At 35.5% G+C, this 13372-nt stretch overlaps 1 long non-coding RNA gene across 1 annotated transcript in view; it reads left to right on the plus strand.

Moving 5' to 3' along the window:
- The first annotated feature begins 4640 nt into the window (after positions 1-4640).
- The window catches only part of LOC103099888 (uncharacterized), a 363322-nt gene continuing 354590 nt past the window's right edge, over positions 4641-13372 (plus strand). The window contains exon 1 of the long non-coding RNA XR_001622894.2: positions 4641-4686. This is a non-coding gene — a long non-coding RNA (uncharacterized LOC103099888). The remainder of the gene's footprint in view (positions 4687-13372) is intronic.

The following is a 13372-nucleotide window of genomic DNA, read 5'->3' on the forward strand; positions in this document are numbered from 1 at the left end:
CACAGGGGGAGAAAAAAAATTATAGTGAAAAGTCCCAAAGGAGATAGAAAGAGATCGAGTCAAGAACACTAGTAGAGCATTTGCCTTGGTAGTCTGAATAGCCTCCTCATCCTCTGAGATTAGAGGGAAGGAGAAAAGGATGGCTATAGATAAAGTGCTTTTTTTTTATTTATGAAGGAAGGGAGTTAATTAAGCTCATATCAGATGCCTTTGATTTTTTAAAGCAAAATATATTGCCATTCTCAAAGGATGTATATAGTTTATGACTATAAGTCAGAGTGGAAATAATGGAGGCAACATTATGGGACTATCACCTGAAAAGGGAAGTGGTCAGTGATATGTAAAACAAAGCTTTACCCCCATCATTCATATGTCAGCTTTGTAGGAGTTAGAGTGATTATGTATGAAGCTCAACCACTCTTGAATAAGCAACCGCAAATTAGGCAAAAAAACCAGCTTCTTTTCTTGTATGCTTCAAAACAAATATTTCTTCAAACCCACGAAATCATGTTTGGAGAAATGATTTACTACTCCATTTCTCAAAGGATTGTGAATCCAGTGTGACAGAATTGTTTTCCTTGTTTGATGCCCTTCTTTCCACATAATAGCTATTTTCTTCTTTTATTTCTTCACATTTCTGGCCTTATGTAGTTACAAGGGGTTTTTTTTGTTTTATTTTTATTATTTTTCCTTCCTCATCTTTTAAACTTAATATCTGAAGTGAAGGAAATATCCATTTTGGCAATGCACTTTTTGGCCTTCAGGTGTCTACCCCCAGTGCTAGACATTTTCTAATTTCCACTCATTTCCAAGCCATAGTTAATGATCCCCACCAATGTGTTTTACCTTTGCCAGCCAGTTATGGAACATATTTATTCAGAATATTTTCAATGTTACTTAATACCCTGAAATAGCTTCAATTAGAGGTACTTTGATTATAACTCTTTCACCAGTTCTTTTAGCCATTTCTACCATCCACTTTGGGATAATGTAATTAATTTTTTTTCTTTTACAGAAGAGAGGCTATAATTCCATATGTCTCCCTGATCAGTCTCTCCCTTTAGCTTGATTTGGTATCATATAATTTGTTGAACTCTTTTTCTTTTGTTATAACCCTATCATCTCTCAGTGATTCCCCATACCTATAGATAATCAAAATTAAATTAACATAGATTCCCCAATTTCTTCCCAGAGCTTAGCAGAGCAGCACCTGGCACATAAAAGGTATTTAATATATGTTAACTGATCAGTTACCTGAAAATGTATGACTCATTCTACTCCCATAGTCCACGATCCCTCTGCTGAAAGTTCGTTTTCACAATTAGTCATCTAAAATCATTATTGATCAGTGCATTGATCAGGATTTTAAAGTCGTACAATGTCATTTATATTTTCATTATTATAGCCAGTGTAAATTGTTCTCTGGATTGTGTTTATTTTACTTTTCATCATTTCATATAGATCTTCCTACATTTCTCAGAATTCTTTATATTTAAGAACTGGTTATGCCACCCCAAGATTGAAAACATACATAGGATCAACTTTTTGAAATCCAAATCCCAGTGAGAGAAATTCCAAGTTGTTTCCCCCTTACTCTTAAAAGTATGAGCAAGGATAGAAACATACCTTTAAAGTACACTATTTTATACCTCAACACTTATCATAGTTTCTTAAATATAGTAGACTGTTAATTGGTATTTGCTGAATTGGATTGGCCATGTGTCTATGTGAACTTCTTTTTGAAATATAATTTACTTTATTATTTTAAGGATCTATGATTTCATTGTTTTGAATACTACTTCTGATGATATTGCTCTTGGAATCTATATAAAATTAATATCTGCACTTTATGAGTTTTTGAAGCCAACCTGGTGATGGCCCTCTGAATTTAGATGGATTTTATTAAAGAATTATCTGATACTAGTGATCTTGGGATTGGTCCTCCTTCTAAAGTAAATTGTTTTAATAAAATCACACATAGACCTGCTTTTGTTAACTGGGTATGGAAAGAGACAGGAACAACTTTTGTTTCCTCATTTGTAAAATCCAAGACTAGATGAGATGTTCTCTTAGAGAGATTTTCATTTCTGAATTCTGTTGACTAAAATCCACATTTTGTGGAATAGGTAACAGGCCTAGAGAGTTTAATTATTTTCCTAGATTTACATAAATAACTACTTCCAGAGCCAGGACTAGAACTCAGTTCTAATAACTCCTTATCCAGTGCTCCCTTCAGTTCACTTGTATGTGCAAAACCTGAACAATGGAAATGATGATGCTTATGAACTGTTCCCCAATGTTAGCTGGCTAATCACTGGTTTTATAGCCACTAATTTCTAGTTCCATTAGTAATTAGGAAGTTATTTTGTTTTAATCACATAATTATCTATAGAAACTATTGCCCAGCAGAGTCCCTTTAAAAATGTGGTAATAGTAAAAACATCCTGGCTGCAATCTCTTTAAAAAGTCTTAAAATGCCACTTTTTGCTTATGTTCCTGGACAAAAGATTTTTAATTTTCAAAATGGATGAATCATATTGTCTTGTTTTAATAAATGGTGGTTAATTTCCTGCTCTATTTATTGCTCTTCACATATGGAGAAGCCAGAGATAATAAACCAAGAGAGAAATTTGTATAGAAAAATGAAGAGTTCAGAAATATCAAAGAAAAACCATAATAAAGAAACATTTATGAAAATAGAAAAACATAACCAAACCAGAAAACTCTAAAGATTTATTATCTATTTTTCACAATTTAGAGCTGAAAATTAGCAATCATCTATCCAATGCCTTCATTTTATAGATGCAAAAACTGAATGTGGCTAAATGATTTGCCCAAGGTCATAGAGCTAATATCTTTAAGAGCTAGGATACAAACCCAGGTCCTTTAACTCCAAATCCAGAGATATCAGAACTAGAATTTCTGGTTTCATATATTATTCTTCACCAGAATTTACACGTGGTGTTGGGAAAGTCATTAATTTCCCTAGGACTAATTTCCTCATCTGTTAAATGGGACCAATAATTCTTCACAGGAAAAAAGCTAACAAACTCTGAATCATTGCTTTTATTATCACATTCATACATATCTACAGGTGGATACAAAGTGAAAAGGATAAACCATTATTTTGTATTAAATAAACAAAGACATGTGGCATAATAGAAAGTCTGATGAATTTGGATCCCATGGACCTGAGTTTGAATCCCAGCTCTGTTAGTAACCATCTATAGGACTTTGAGAGAGTCAGTTAATCTTTCAGTGCCTCAGTTTCTTGTTTTAAAATGAGAATGTTGGACTAGATATTCTGTAAGGTTCTTTACAGTTCTAAACAGTATGATTTAGGGATGCATGGGGCAAAGGGAGAGGAGCATATCTCCAATATGTTCTTGCTGAGGAAAAAAAAAGGAAGAATTAGGTTTAATGTGTTGAGCATTTAAACACCTCATTTATGGGTAGTTTAATGCTCTCATTCACATTAGCTCTATCCCCTTGAGGTCTGGAAGAACGCCCCCAAACAGATGTCACAATCCCCAGTTTAAGAATAACTTACTTGGGGAAAAAAAAAAGGAATGACTTGTATGGACTAGTTGGGACTACAAATGAGTTCTTAGCCCTTCCATCTGGTCTTACTCCTTTTCTGTAATGGCACAGGAGCCTGCTTGTCCCTTCTGGCCCCACCAGTCCCTTTTGTGAGAAGCATATTAAATCAACTACTACATCCGTGATATGTGATGGGTAAGGGGAAAGGGGAGGGAGGAAATGTCAATGTTAGATGAACTCCACAAAGTAAGCTGAATAAATCCCCACGATGTCCAGATATTCCTCAGGGCTTCTGCTGTTTCTGCTACTATTCTCCCTCTCCCCATCAAGAATTTTTTTTCAATTCACTTCAACAAACATTTATTGAGAATTTTCTATGTACAGAGCACTGTGCTTAGTGTGTAAGAAAAGAGCAAGCTACCCCAAAGGAGATCAGGCAAATACTCAATTGTCCTTAGAGTTAGCCTAACCCTAGCAATGGTAGGAGATTGTGACAGTGTTCCAAAAGACCTCAAGAGAAGAATCACTGGTCTGGGGAGCCTGGGGGACAAGATGGGGAAAGGGGTGAAAAACAAAATTATTTAAATTGTTTTTCCCAGCATTTTCTAGGAAAATTTAATTTTTACTTAGAGATCTAGATATTTCTTGTTGTTAATTCTTTTGATCAAATCCAACTCTAGGTGAATTTTGTCAATGGGGTTTTCTTGGCAAAGGTACTAGAGTGGTTTGCTATTTCCTTTTCCAGTATGTCCCCATTTTACAAATGAGGAAGTGAGGCAAATAGGATTTAAATGACCTGCCCAGGGCCACATAGCTAGTATGTGTCTCAGGCTGGATTTGAACTCCTACCTTCCAGACTATATCACCTAGCTCTCGCTACTCAGTTAGTTAAATGAAGTGAATTAAAAATTGTCAGTACTAACTAAAGTAACATAGTCTGACAATAGCTCTGAAAAATTAAGCAAGCATCCTAAGAATTATTTCATCTCATACCTTTTTAAATAAAAACTTAAATATTTAAAACATCTGTGATCTTATTGATGTAGAGGCTAATACCAATGATTCAGATTGTCACTTTTCCATGTTTTCTCATCCTGTTTGTAGGAGTCCATGCAGGGAGCCAGCTTCAGGTCTGCCCCTAGCAAGGTAAGCCCTGGACCATCAGCTCAACCCCTATGGGTTCTTCATCTGTAAAAATGTAGGAAACATCTAAATTATCTCTCAGGTCCTTTCCACCTCTAATTTCCTACCATTCTATTAATATTTGTATTCTGATTTATACCTTAGAGACTTAGAATGGTCCCTGTAAGCTGAAGGAATCAGCATTAATACATTATCATCCATTACCCTTTCTAAATCATCTGGCAATTTCTGCCACACTATTTAATGATAAAATGCCTTCACATCGCCTGAAGAGAAAGAACTCCTAGTATTAGATGTACGAATAAGAATCAGATTTGCTCCTTGTAAGTAGATGCAAGACTTCACATTTGGAATACATTTCCACAGTTAAGATTCTTTTGGATTCACCTTGGTTTGCTATTCATCCTTCTGCATTCTACTGATAATTTGCCCTTTAGTTTGTGTTTAGGCAAATCAATGTCAAGACCACCCAAATAACTGGAAGACAAATTCAGGTGACAAGGGTATTTTAAAATGTAAATCAATAAATAATATAACACAAAGCCTTTGGCTTGGAAGAAAGAAACTTAGGAGCAAGTTTTAGTTGTTTTAGTATCTAACTTTTGTCTCATTTCTTAAAAATGTAGATCTTGTTTGGAAGGAAAAAAATGAAAAGATACTGTATTTCAAATGAAAAATATTTTTTTCTAAAGAGTGCAAAGAGTCATGGAAATAATGTTCTGGAAATAAAGCTGCATTTCAATTTGCAGAAAGTCTGTAGAAACCATCGAACCTGTCCTGAGCTCTTACCATGAAGTAGTATATTCCAAAATATTCCTATTAGTACTGATTTTTTTTAAAGGGAAGAAAATAGTGATCTTTTTTTCTTAGTTTAGGGAGACAAGATGGTATAGTGAAGGAACATTTCCAAGACAGAAAAATAATGACCAGTGTTGGTGTTGAAAAAAATTCTGCAAGATGATTGCTCCTGCTTAGGGAAAGTATTTATTTCTATTTAATTTTAATGACTTCCCCCAGGTAAAAGCCTGCAAGAATTTACTGTGTATGTCTGCCTACAAATGGCCAGGTTAGTGATTGGACATATGCCTTCAGACAACAGCCAATGATTCGTTTGAAGGCTATGCTATTATGCAGCTTGCTTGTATGTAATAGCTCCCCAACATTATATTGTAATGGGGAAAGTAAGACCTAAACTGTCTTTGACAAGGGCAAGGCATCTTTATTAAACTTTATTTATGCTTTTACTCTTGCTGCACTAGATGCCTAGAATGTTCTTCCTCTCATTCTTTGCCTGTTGCATCCCTCTTCCTCTAACTAAAATGCCACCCCCTTCATCACCTTGCTTGCTCACTGTCAATAATGACATTTCTCTCCCCCCCCCACCTTCCCATCCCCCAGGACTAAGTGTTAAACCTATTACTGCATTCATAACGTAGTGGTTCATTATAGGACCATAGGATTCAGAGCTGTTAGGGATTGTAAAGATGGTCTAGGCTTAGAATTTTTAACCTTTATCTGTGTCATGGACACATTTGGCTGGTGAAACCTAGGAACTCTTCATAGTAGTCTTTTTGTAAATGCAGAAAAGAAAAAAACATAGCATTACAAAAGAAACTGATTATATTGAAATACAATGATAAACCTGTTAAAAAGACAAAAAGAAGTTACAGACCCGAGTTTAAGACCTCTGATCTAGGTGAACTTCATTTTAGAAATGAGGAAAATGAGACTAAAAACAATGAAATGAGTTGTCAAAGCACTCACAAGTAGTAAATAACAGAACCAGGGTTTAAATGCAGATTCTTTGATTCCAAGTCCAGTTCCCTTTACACTAATATGACTGCCTTTTTAGACTTAACCTTCTATTTGACTATAAACTCCAAAATGTAAGCGAGGAACCTTTCCTACAAACTTTACCATCTCCCATTCCTAGCAGCATAGTATCCTCAATGTAGTAGGTATTGAATAGGGTTTTTTTTTTTTTTTTTGCTACTTCCAACTGATTTTAGAATAGAAGAGAAAAGATGAACATTAGGGCATGCCTATCATGACAATTTTCTCTTTCATGGAAATTGCCTTTAATTTTTACTGATACTGATTGCATTACTACTTTGCAGGGATGTTCTAAAGATATAAAAGCAGGATATTATTATGATTATTTATAAGGCAAACAGGTTAAAACAGCACCTGTGATTCCCATCCCCCCAATACCTTTTAACCCATGACTTCTTTCTCTACATGAAATTTGTGGAGAAATTGTTTTTTTTTAATGCTTGAAATAATTTAATAACATTCCAGACAGAATTTGTTCCTCTACAAAGCAATTTGTTAGTAACAAGAGAGAGGGGGTGATATGATAGCTATTTGTACATGGAAATTTTGAAAACTGAAAAGAGAAAACTTGAAGCAGTTTCAGGTGAATTTAGAAACCTTGAAATGACTCTGAAGGAGAAAAAAAGGACTGTTTTGAAATGTGGGTTTAAGTGTCAGAAGAGCCTCAGAGATCATCTGTTTCAATAGATACCTGAAAAGTAATTCACTCGACATTATCTCCAACAAGTGGTCATCCTACCTTTCTTGGAAGAATTCCGGTAAAGTGACATTCTTTTTTAAAGCAACCAGTTTCTCTTTTCAACCATTCTAATTATTAAGAAATTTTTCCCTTATGTTGATTGTCTTCGGTGGCCTTGCATTTCCTCTACTTCTGTCTTCTGGGGTCAAGGACAACAAGTTTATTTCTTCTTTTGCCTAACCTTCCTTTATACACTTGGAGACAACCATCGTGACCCTCTCAGACATTTCTTTTCTTGGCTAAATATCCCTACTTCCTTTAATGGATTATTGTGTACCATGGTGTCCAGTCTTCTCAATAACCTAGTCGATAACCTCAATAACATGATCTGTATCATTTTATCACTGTCTGCCTCAAAATGTAATTTAAAGACGGGCACACTATTGCTGTGAATGGGGAAGAGTACAGCAGGATTTTCTGACACTATCCTCACTTGGGATATTATGCTTCTCTTTATGCATCCTAACATCACATTAGACCTAAACTTGCATTGTATGGTAAATATAAGATAGCACGAGATCTGTGAATTTATTGGTCTATGGAACTCCCAAATGAGGAGTTTGTATTCTCCCCACAATTGAACGCCAGCAACTCTCCTTCAACTTACAGACTTAGCAAGCTGCCCAAAAAGAGCTTCAGCGATGTGTGCAGGTTCCCACAGCCAATATGTAAAAAAGACAAGATTAGAAGCGAGGTCTTAGCTTGGAATCCAGCTCTTTATCCGCTGGTCTCCACTGCCTTTGTAGTCAACATGGCTAGATAAAATACTATCTTGGCAACTGAGAAATATGTGCTCCAGAGGTTACCAATGACATACTTGTTCACTATTTCAACATGTTTTTGAGGGGAATCGTAAGTGTGATTTCTTCCATGGAAGGAAATTCCTGTGTGGAAAACCTTTCTACCAATAGAAATCTGCAACATAGGGTCTTATTAATTTGCCTAGGGTTATGGAGAAGTTTAATAGCTTACCCAGGGCCACATAGCCAGGCTGTATTGGGAAGAAGAACTTCTACCTAGATTTACCTAATTCTATACTGAGCTCTCTACCAGTTGCTCTGTGGCTGCCTCCATAAAGAAATATAATGTGTGGCCATTAAGGCTGTTTGAGAATATTGCATCTCATTCAGACAAGGAATACTGAGTATATGAGAGTATATTTCAAAGCAAATATCAAGTAGGATAAATATGGCTATATCTATTATAGATACAGGGGACAAAAATGCAAATGTTTCTTCCCTTCAGATCTAAGGGAAAGTTATTAGGTAAAATCAGGAAGGAGGTAGAAAATATAAAAGTGGTAAGGGTTATCAGACTTTTTGTAAACCTCTGGGCTTTCATAGTTTTCTTGGTTCTTAAGCCACCTGACAAACTTCTGTTCTCTTTAGACTGAATCTCTTCTAAGGGTCAATTCAGCTCACTCAATCCTGTGGCCATAGATTGGCATTCTAACACAGGTTAGTCATCTTATAACTACATTTACAAGGGTCATAAAAAGGGATGAGGCAAGAGAATATGGAAAGCCCAATTCAACCTGGTCCCCATTACAGGGAAGGGGGGATAGGGAATACACAGAAAAACACACACTCTTCTGACTCTGGTTTAATAATCATCTTCATACCATTATAGAATCATTTAAAGCTAAAGGGGACCTTAGAAATCATCTGACTCAGCCACAGTATGTTATAGATGAGGGAGGTAAGCCCAGAGAGGTTCAGTGACTTTTCTAGGACCACATAAAGCAAGGGAATATCTGAGAGAAGATTCCAAACCAGATCTTCCAGTTTCCAAGCCCAGAATTTTATTTGCTTCACCAAATTGTATCCTTTTGTGAGAGAAAATTCATTATCATGACACGCTGCTTTCTGGGCTTGTTTAAAATGATCTCTTGTTCTTTATTATTTAGTGATCTTAAGATTGTTAAGTATGATCTAAGAAACAGAATATTGGAATTGGAATTAGGAAGACATGGGTTTAAATCCTACTTCTGACCTTTTTTTAAGCTTGGATATCCCTGGGTAAAACACAGAATAACTGATTATCATTGATTTGGAGGTAGAAAGGACTTTGGAAGTGATATAGTTTAATTCCCTCATTCTATAAATGAAGAAATTGAGGCCTAGTGAAATTTAAATGATTTACCTAAATTCATTGAGGCAAGAGGTAGCAGAGATGAGTCTCAGTTTCTTTTTCTCTAAAATGGGAGAGAGAATGACTATAGAACAATCTGCCTTAAAGGGTTGTTATGATGCTCAGAGCAGATGATATATGTACAATGCTTTGCAAAGTTTAAAGTGCTACATAAATGTCAATTATTATTATTATTACTCACTTAGATCATAAAATCATACATCTGCATTTGAATGCAAAGGTCAATCACCTACAGCCAGGACTATACTGAGCCATTCCAAAATGATGGATATCTAATCTGTTTCTAAGAAGTTCCATAACTAGGACCCTGTCTTTTTGTTGCTTTTCCAGTACCTAAAAACATAAAGTTTGAGTTGTAGTTAACCTAAGTTGTATTATAACTTAAGGCCATTTTCTCTTGTTGTAAGCATGAAACAAGAGACTCACTATTTTTATATAATAGCCCTTTTATGTAACTGAAAGTTATTAAATCATATCTCAACCTCTTTTCCATGATAAATAAGTCCAGTTTCATTAATCATGCTCTCTCTTTTCAGTATTCTTTTTAATTTTTTCCCCATGGTGGCCCTGTACTACTTGCTTCTTTCAGCTTTCCTCAATATGGAGAGAATAGTTATTAATCATATGAATTATTGATTTTAAATTCCCTCTTCAATCTTCTCATTGTATCTTGACAACACTGCTGACCTTTATTCCTCCAGCTTTCCACCACTGATATCAATTGGACTTTGGGGACAAAGAGGGAGAGCATAATATAAAATCCATCATCTAGATCTTATAGTGTATTTTCACTAAATCAGATTTCAAAGCATGTCAAAATAAAATAAAAAGTTTATTTTTTGTATCTCCTACCATGCTATAGATTGATGCTAAAACTGACAATAACTATTGATAAAAGTTGAGAAAGTTGAAAAGATAACTTCAATTTCCTAAAAACGGAGATATTATGAGCTACTGTTCAGCCTGCAGTGATATAGACAATATTTGTGATGGTCATACAAGAAGACATCTTAATTTCCAGATTTTCTCCACTAAATCAGGGGCAGTTACATTATTCTTTCAAAATTAGCAATATGAACAGGGGTTACAGGAGGAAATTGTGTAATATTTCAGTTAATGCAAAAGCAGAGGAACATAATTTCCTGCTTGGAAAAGATAAGTTTTCACACAAAATCATAATGCACTTTATTTAGAAAGGTATCTACAAAGAGAAATAGCCAAAGCTACAGTGAAAACTGATTGTTTCTGTCTGCTCCTTTAGACAGAGTGGCCTCCATCCTAGCTGCCTGGACTATACTGGAAAACCTTAGAGTGAGAATGTGACAGCTATCTCTGTGGGATGTCCCGTAAAATTGAGATGTGTACTTCATAAAGCTATCCTGGTGATCAAGCATTGTTTTAAGTATGCAAATACTAAAAACAAAGCAGCTACTAGAGCAGTGAAAGTTAAGGGAACAGAAGAAAAAAAATGGTTACAAGAATTGTGTTATAAAAATGTCAAACTGATATAGCTTTTTCCCAATCATTTCCAATAACTTCACCTGTCACCCAAAAGAGAGGAGGGGTGACTCATTCCTACATAGAACTTATATGAGGCTAAACTTCTAAGATTGAGAAAATGAGAAAATATGAAAGTGACAAAAGGAAAAAATGACAGAGAAGGGGATTTATTGCTTCATCCTGCATGGCCGGCATTAGCCATCCGTGCCACTCAATACTGAACATCTTTCTGCAAAGTGAAGGCTGTGCATTAACTATAGAATTCACAAATGCTCCTACGACATTGCCATCACTTTGGAATTGTAGTTTCGTTGTTATACATATCAAGCACAACTTTGGAGAACCCTCTAGAGATGCTACAGAGGGACAAGATAAGCCTGGTTTTATATCCTCTAGATCAGAGGCTAGCCTTGCATAAAGCTAGAGGGAAAAAAAAGTGCTAAACTGGTTTGCAGAGGAAAAGAATAATTCCTTTCATGGGAGCTGCATAACAATAGGTGGGGTCATCCAGTAAAGCATGAAGACACCATTTGCAATCCTAGGTGTTGCACATCTGGTCTTAATGATGGTGCAGCCATATGCCATGTATAAGGCAGTGAACATATGAAGAAGATTATCTGAGAGGAGGGGAGCATGTGGGTCATTTCCTTTTAAGTTATTAGAGTGAATGCATTTCCCATCAAGAAAGGAGGCAAATAGGATCTTCTTCTAAGACCTAATTATGATCCTTTTCTCTTATTTGCAACCCACAGAATGATTTAGTTTATGTCTACATGGTTAAAATGAAGTTACAGACTTGAAATATGATTTGTTGAATTTGATAGCAATTTGAAGCAATCCATAGTTGTTACTTAAAAGAGGATTCCCAAAATCAGATTGGTCAGTCAGGTTGAAAACGATAGGCCCCTTTGGTCACTTCTTTTAATATTATGCTCTTTATCAGGGGGGCTCAGGAATGCTGAAGGTCAATAGTTGCTTAATAGAGAAAGGCAGGCTCCAGTTCAGTTGCCTCTTACTGGTTTCCTACCTCAGATACCACAGGCAGGGAACTGAGCCAATCAATAAGATTGCATGGGAGATGAATGTTTCAAATTCAGTAGATTCCTGGAAAGGGAAGGGGTTTTCCAGGAAGGAGAAGGGGAGGGGATGAGGTTAAAGCAGAGATAGTCTCTTGGACAAAGACTAGACCTTGAAGACTAGAGAATTTTTTTATGACATATCAACAGCTCTAAATGATTATCTTGATAATCTGATAAAATGCTTATTTCTTCAATGTGAACTTTGTTACTTGGATTTTCAATCTTCTGTTTTAATGTCTTGTGTTCAGACAATCAGATATTATTTAAAAAAACAAATAGTTGTACTTCAGAAAAATATTTTTGTACTATCATTTGTGTACGATGGTGTAATACTGTGTTTACCTATGATATAGATAATACTGTGCAGATATGATATATAGGTTTTGAAGGTATGCTCTTCAGTGACAAATATACCTAACTGCATTAGCTCTTTATTAATTCTCTCATCAAGTATAAAAAAAAAGGGTTGTGATCTAACATTTCCTAGTAAATTTCTAAACTGAAAAATGCCTTTAATTTATTGGTTAGTTACTTTGCTCCTTAGTCATACAAATCTGAGAAACTTTATTCTCCATACATTTTTCTCTTTCCTCTGTTAAACCCCAGATTCATAAGCTTCCACCAACATCAATATTATTATCCAAAAATTTTATTGGTAGAACTGAATAATACAAAAGCAGAGAAACTATTTTGTCAATAGATTGACTTTGAGAAAATCACAGCCAGACATTTCTCACCAACTTCTGACTCTTCAAAACAGTGGAACCACAGCCCAATAAGTCAGTTCTCTCAGGATAGCAGTAAAGTCTCAATGGACTTTTCAGAACATCTCTTTCATAGAATGAGTTCAGCTCAGTTCAATTAAAGCATCCCTTCAGATTTTCCCAAGGATAGCAGTTTATTCTTCAAGTCTCTCATAGACTGTCTTTGCTCAAGACAATTAACTTTCCAAGTCTTCTCAGGAAAGATGTTTTCTCTTAGTCTTCTCTTTGATTCTTCCCAAAATGACACACAAATTCCCCCCAAAATGACAGTTAGCTGCCATTCTCCACATTTCTACGCCCTCTCTTTAAAGGGCACAATAGTAGTGACAAAAGATTTTGCAAAAGGTACTATCTAAGCAACAGTAACAATTCTTTAAACTTTTACTTGTTTTAGGGTTAAATATTGATCAGGGTAATTACCTGGTGAGCATGACAAGTCTGGCTAATTTGCACACAGGTCACTGTAGTACCACATGATTGTTTAACCTTAGTATTCACTTTAGTCTGTTTATATATTAGAGTCCACCAAGGGACCTTCAATGGGGAAAATGCTTTCATCTTTTAGTAAAAATGGAGTAGACCTCAGACCTGAAATGATACACACTCTGGCATCAATTATTGTT

The sequence above is a fragment of the Monodelphis domestica genome, chromosome 6 (genome assembly GCF_027887165.1).
Source record: "Monodelphis domestica isolate mMonDom1 chromosome 6, mMonDom1.pri, whole genome shotgun sequence".
Lineage (NCBI taxonomy): Eukaryota > Metazoa > Chordata > Mammalia > Didelphimorphia > Didelphidae > Monodelphis > Monodelphis domestica.